Source organism: Muntiacus reevesi, chromosome 7 (assembly GCF_963930625.1).
Source record: "Muntiacus reevesi chromosome 7, mMunRee1.1, whole genome shotgun sequence".
Taxonomy (NCBI): Eukaryota; Metazoa; Chordata; class Mammalia; order Artiodactyla; family Cervidae; genus Muntiacus; species Muntiacus reevesi.
The window spans coordinates 26,656,081-26,662,816 of record NC_089255.1 but is presented as its reverse complement, the minus strand read 5'-3'; positions in this window follow the sequence as shown (position 1 = coordinate 26,662,816).

The window sequence follows — 6,736 nt, the reverse complement described above, 5'->3', positions numbered from 1 at the left end:
CATGATGTACTCTGCGTATAAGTTAAATAAGCAGGGTGACAATATACAGCCTTGACATACTCCTTTTCCTATTTGGAACCAGTCTGTTGTTCCATGTCCAGTTCTTACTGTTGTTTCCTGACCTGCATACAGGTTTCTCAAGAGGCAGGTCAGGTGGTCTGATACTCCCATCTCTTTCAGAATTTTCCACAATTTATTGTGATCCACAGTCAAAGACTTTGGCATAGTCAATAAAGCAGAAACAGATATTTTTCTGGAATTCTTGCTTTTTTCATGATCCAGCAGATGTTGGCAATTTGATCTCTGGTTCCTCTGCCTTTTCTAAAACCAACTTGAACATCTGGAAGTTCAAGGTTCACGTATTGCTGAAGCTTGGCTTAGAGAATTTTGAGCATTACTTTACTAGCATGTGAGATGAGTGCAATTGTATGGTAGTTTGAGCATTCTTTGGCATTGCCTTTGTTTGGAATTGGAATGAAAACTGACCTTTTCCAGTCCTTTGGCCACTGCTGAGTTTTCCAAATTTGCTGGCATATTTAGTCTTTTAGCACAGTGATAGTTTGGCATAACAGATGAAATTAGATCCACTAGGGAAATTGGAAAGGCTTTTAGAGCCAGGGTCTTACTTTCTTCTCTTGTTTTCAGGTGACCATGAGACCATTAATGATGTATTTTTTCATTTTGAAATAAGCAGATTAAGCAACTTTGTTCTCCTGATGCCAACAAAATGAATGACCATTTCCATTTTTGTTGTTTACATGTGCCATGCTTAGTCGCTAGGTCGTGTCCAACTCTTTGTGACCCCATGGACAGTAGCCTGCCAAACTTCTCTGTCCATGGAGTTCTCCAGGCCAGAATACTGGAGTGCATTGCCATGCCCTCCTTCAGGGGATCTTCCCAGTCCAAGGATTGAAACCAGGTCTCCCACATTGCAGGCAGATTCTTTACCAACTGAGCCTCCGGGGAAGTAATTTACATGACTCATTTCAAATAAAAGTATCCCACAGTGAGGTGTGTCAAATGAGAGGAATCTAAGTCATATATCTGTACTTTGGCAGTGAAAGTTATTGGGAAATATAGCCTTTCCAAAAAAATTATTTATTAGCAAGATACAGTTGTTCTAATGGGACTATCATCAAAATGTGAAGATGTTCATTATCATGCACTGCCCTGTGTAGAGCAGATAGCTACTGGGAACCTATGTATAGAGTAGGGAGCCCAGCTTGGTGCTCTGTGGTAACCTAGATGGGTGGGAGATTCAAGAAGAAAGGGATATATATAAATGTATATATACATACACATATCTCAGAAACTAATGCAACATTATAAGGCAACTATACCCTAATAAAAGACATGTGAAGATTTTCAAAAGCATTTTTAAATTGAAGTGTAATTGACATGAATTATGATATTAGTTCCAGGTATATACCATAATGATTTGACATGTATAGTCATTAAACATTGATCATCACAAGTCCAGTAACCATCTGTCACCATACAACGTTATTGCAATATTAATAACTATATTTCTTTTGCTGTACATTGTATTCCTGTGACTTATTTATTTCATAACTTGAAGTGTGTACCTTTTAACCCCTTCACTTGTCTCACCCAATACCACATACCTGCCCTCTATCAACCACCAATTTATTCTCTGTATTTATGAGTCTGTTTCTGTTTTATTTGTTCCTTTGTCTTGTGTTTAGATTCCATCAGTGAAATTGTATGGTTCCTATCTTTCTCTGACTTATTTCACTTAGCATAATACTGTCTAGGTTTACCCATGTTATTTTGAACAGCAAGATTTTATTCTTTTTATGACTGAGTAATAATATTCCATTGTCTAATTTTTACCATATCTTCTTTATTCCTTCATCTGTTGGTGGACATTCATCTATAGATGTATCTATCAATGAACACTTCCATATTTTGGCTATAATAAAAATGCTGCAGTGACCATGGGGATGCATATAGCTTTTTGATTAGTGTTTTTGTTTTCTTTAAATACCTGAAAGTGGAATTATGGGATTATATGATAATTCTAATTCAGTTTTTTTAAGGGACCTCCAAATCACTTTCCACTTCCCTTGTGTCTCAGTGGGTAAAGAATCTGCTTGCAATGAGGGAGACCTGGGTTTGATCCCTGGGTTGGGAAGATCTCCTGGAGAAGGGAAAGGCTACCGACTCCAGTATTTTGGCCTTGAGAATTCCATGGACTTTATAGTGCATCGGCTTGCAAAGACTCAGACACGACCGAGCAACTGTCACTTTCACTTTCATATCGCTTTCCGTTGTGGCTGCACCCATTTGCATTCCTCAAAACAATGCAAGAAGTTTCCCTTTTATCTATATAATGCTTGTTATTTGTTGTTTTCAGATAAAAGGCATTCTGATAGGTTTGAGATGATATCTCATTGTGGTTTTGATTCGCATTTCCATGATGATTAATGATGTTGAATATCTTTTTATGCATCTGTTGTTCATCTATATCACTTCCTTAAACAAATATTTATTCAGGTCTTCTGCCCATTTTTCTTAAATTGGATTGTTAAATACTGCATTGTGTGAGTTCTTCATATAATTTTGATGTTGCATGCTTAGTCACTCAATCTTTGTGACCCATGGACAGTAGCTCTAGCCTGCCAGATTCCTCTGTCCATGGGATTCTCCAGGCAAGTATACTGAAATGGGTAGCCATTCCCTTCTCTGGGGGATCTTCCCAACCCAGGGATTAAACCCTAGTCTCCTGCATTGCAGGTGGATTCTTTAATGTCTAAACTACTGTTTGGGGACAAAGGTGCTCAGAGGAAGGCTTCCCTAGGTGGGTTTAAACCACCAACCTTTCGGTTAGCAGCCAAACACACTAACCGATTGAACCACATATCAAATGTATCATCTGCAGTTATCATCTCCATTTAGTAGGTTGCCTTTTATTTTTGTTGATTGTTTCTTCACTGTGCAAAAACTTTTTGATTTGCTGAAGCCCCATGTGGTTATTTTTACTTTTCTAAAGCTTTGCTGAGCAAACAGATCCAAAAAAATATTGTTAATTGTACTGCCTATGTTTTCTTCTAAGAGTTTTAGGGTTTCAGGTATTACATTTAAGTCTGTATTCCATTTTGAGTTTACTTTTGTATATGGCATAAGAAAGGGTCCAGTTTCATTATTTTGCATGTAGTTGTCTAGTTTTCTCAATATTGTATGTTGAAGAGATTTTCTTTCCCACTGCATATTCTTGACTTCTTTGTCATAAATTGACCATTTTATTTCTGGAAACTCTCTTCTCTTCCATTAATTCATGTGTCTGTTTTTGTGCTAGTACCATGTAGTTTTGATTACTATAGCTTTGTAGTGTACTTTGTAATCAGAGAGTGTAATACCTCCAGCTTTGTACTTAAGTAATCTTAAGATTACTTTGTCTCTTTGGAATCTTTTGTAGTTTCATACAAGTTTTAAGATTATTTCTTCTTGTTTTGTAAAAAGTTCTTTTGACAACTTAATAGGTATTGCATTGAACATGTAGATTGCTTTTGGTAGCATGGTCATTTTGACAGTACTAATTCTTCCAGTCCATGAGCATACTACATCTATCCATTTAGTTGTGTCATCTTCAATTTTTCATCAATGCCATAGTTTTCAGAGTAAGGTCTTTTACCTCTGAGGGTAGATTTATTATTTTATTCTTTTGATGCAGTTGTAAATTATACTGTTTTCTTATTTATGTTTTTACTGAGTACAAATGCAACAAATTTCTGTATATTAATTTATCCTGAAATTTCACAAAATTAACTTATTAGTTCTTGAATCATTTTTTTGTAGAATCTTTAGGATTTTCTATATACAGTATCATGTTATCTGCAAATAATGACAATCTTACATTCTTTTCTAAATTTTATATCTTTTAACCTTTTTCTTGCCTGATTTCTGTGGCCAGGACTTCCAAAATAATGTTGAATAAAAGTCTCAATAGTGAGCATTCTTGTCTTCTTACTGATCTTAGAAGAAGACCTTTTTGCTTTTCAGTGTTGTGTATCATATTAGCTGTGGGTTTGTTATGAATGGCCTTTCTTGTATTAAGGTGTGTCCCCTATATACCCACTCCGTAGAAAAACTTATCATAATGTATGCTGAATTTTGTCAAGTGCATTTTTTGCTTCTATTGAGATAATAATGATCTTTAACCTTGTTTTGTTAATATGATGTAACACATTGATTTGCACGATTTCTATCTTCCTTGCATTTCTGGCATAAAATTGATATGATCATGGCTTATGATCCTTTTAGTGCATTGTTGAATTCAGTTTGGTATCTGCAGGGAATTGCTTCCAGAAGACCCAGGGATACCAAAACCTATGGATGCTCTAAATTCTTCTATACAATGGTGTAATAGAATGAGTACAGGTATCTATATGTATCTTTGAGCTTCACATCCATCTATCCACTGTTGTTTGAATTTACCAATGTGAAACAGATACAGAGGCCTGCAAATAGAGAGGGCTGACTATATTTTATTGAGGATTCTTACATCTATGTTAATCAGGGTTTTGGCTAGTAATTGTGTGTGTGTGTGGGGGGGGTTATTGTTTTCTAGTCTTGGTACTAGGGCTATGCTGGTACAATGAATTTGAAAAGTTTCTTCCTCTTTAATTTTTTGGAATAATTTGAGGATAGATGATAACTCTCTAAGTGTTGGTATAATTCACCTATGAAGCTGTCTGGGTCCAGGACTTTTATTTTTGGGGAGTTTTTAATTATTGATTCAATTTCATTACTAGTAATTTGCCCATTCAGATTTTCCCTTTCTGATTTAATCTTGGAAGATGGTGCATATCTAAAAGTTTATCTGCTTCTACATTGTCCAGTGTTTGGTGTATAGCCGTTTACCAGAAAAAATGAATCTTACAATCATTTGCATTTATGTGATATTGGTGTTTACTTCTCCTCTCTCATATCTGATTTTATTTATTTCCACCCTCTCATATTTTCTTGATGAGACTTGATAAAATTTCAGCAATTTATTTGCCTTATCAAAGAACAAACCATTATTTTCATTAATCTTTTCTATTAAAAAATTTTTTTTTCTCTCTGGCAGCCCCACACGGCATGTGGGATCTTAGTTCCCCATTCAGGGATCTAACCTGTTCCCTCTGTCTTAGACGCACAATCTTAACCAGTGAACCTCCAGGGAAGTCCATAATCTTTTCTACTATTTTTTGTTCAACACTTTCTACTCATTTGTTTCCATTCTGATATTTATTATTTTCTTCTGTTAACATTAGGCTTCTGCTTGTTCTTCTTTTTCTTGTCCCATTAGTGCAAGATTAAGTTGGTTATTTGAGTGTTTGTTTCCTGAGGTAGACTCTATCACTATAAATTTTCCTCTTAGAACTCTTTTTTGCTGTGTGACCCATGGGTTATGTTACATTGTGTTTCTATTTTCATACATCTCAAAATATTTTTTGATTTTTGATTTGATTTTGTCAAAGAGCTATTAGTTGTTTAGTAACATATATTTAGTTAAAGACATGTGCTCCTTGGAAGAAAAGCAATGGCAAACCTAGACAGTATACTAAAAAGCAGAGACATCACTTTGCCAACAAATGTTCGTATAGTCAAAGCTATGTTTTTTCCGGTAGTCATGTATGAATGCAATTGTTCAATCATAAAGAAGGCTGAGTACCAAAGAAATGATGCTTTTGAATTGTGCTGCTTGGAGAAGACTCTTGAGAGTCCTTTGGATAGCAAGGAGATCAAACCATTCGCTCCTAAAGGAAATCAACCGTGAATATCCATTGGAAGGATTGATGCTGAGGCTGAAGTTCTGATACTTGGCCACCTGATGTGAAGATCCAACTTATTGGAAAAGACTCTAATGCTGGGAAAGATTGAAGGCAGAAGGAGAAAGGGGCAACAGAGTATGAGATGGTTGGGTGGCATCACTGACTCAAAGAACATGAGTTTGAGCAAACTCTGGGAGATAGTGAAGGACAAGGAAGCCTAGCATGCTGCAGTCCATGGGATTGCAAAGAGTTGGACACGACTTGGCAACTGAACAACAGCAATAAGCATATGTTTAGCTACCACGTTTGTGTTTCTTCCAGGTTTTTTTGTAATTGATTTCAAGTTTCATATTATGGTGTTCAGACAATATGCTTGATATGATTTCAATCTTCTTAAATTTACTGAGGTTTGCTTTTTTGCCTAACATGTGACTTATTCTGAAGAATGTTGCAAGTGCACTTGAAAAGACTATATTCTGTTGTATTGGGGTGGAATTTTCAGTATATGCATATCTATTAAGTTCATCTGGTATAAGATATTTGTTGTTTTTCAGTTATTGTGTCATGAGCAACTCTTTGAACCCCATGGACTATAGCATGCCAGGTACCTCTGTCCTCCACTATCTCCCAGAGTTTGCTCAAATTCATGTCCATTGAGTTGGTGATGCTATCTAACCATGTCATTCTCTACTCCTTTTGCCTTCAATCTTTCCTAGGATTAGAGTCTTTTCCATTGAGACAACTCTTTACATCAGATAGCCAAAGTATTGCAGCTTCAGCTTCAGCAACAGCTTTATCCAGACTCAGGTTTACCTGGTGGCTAAAATGGTAAAGAATCTGCCTGTAATACAGGAGAGCTTGGTTTGATCCCTGGGCTGGGATGATACCCTGGAGAAGGGAATGGCAACCCACTCCAGTATTCTTGCTTGGAGAATCCCATGGACACAGCAGCCTGG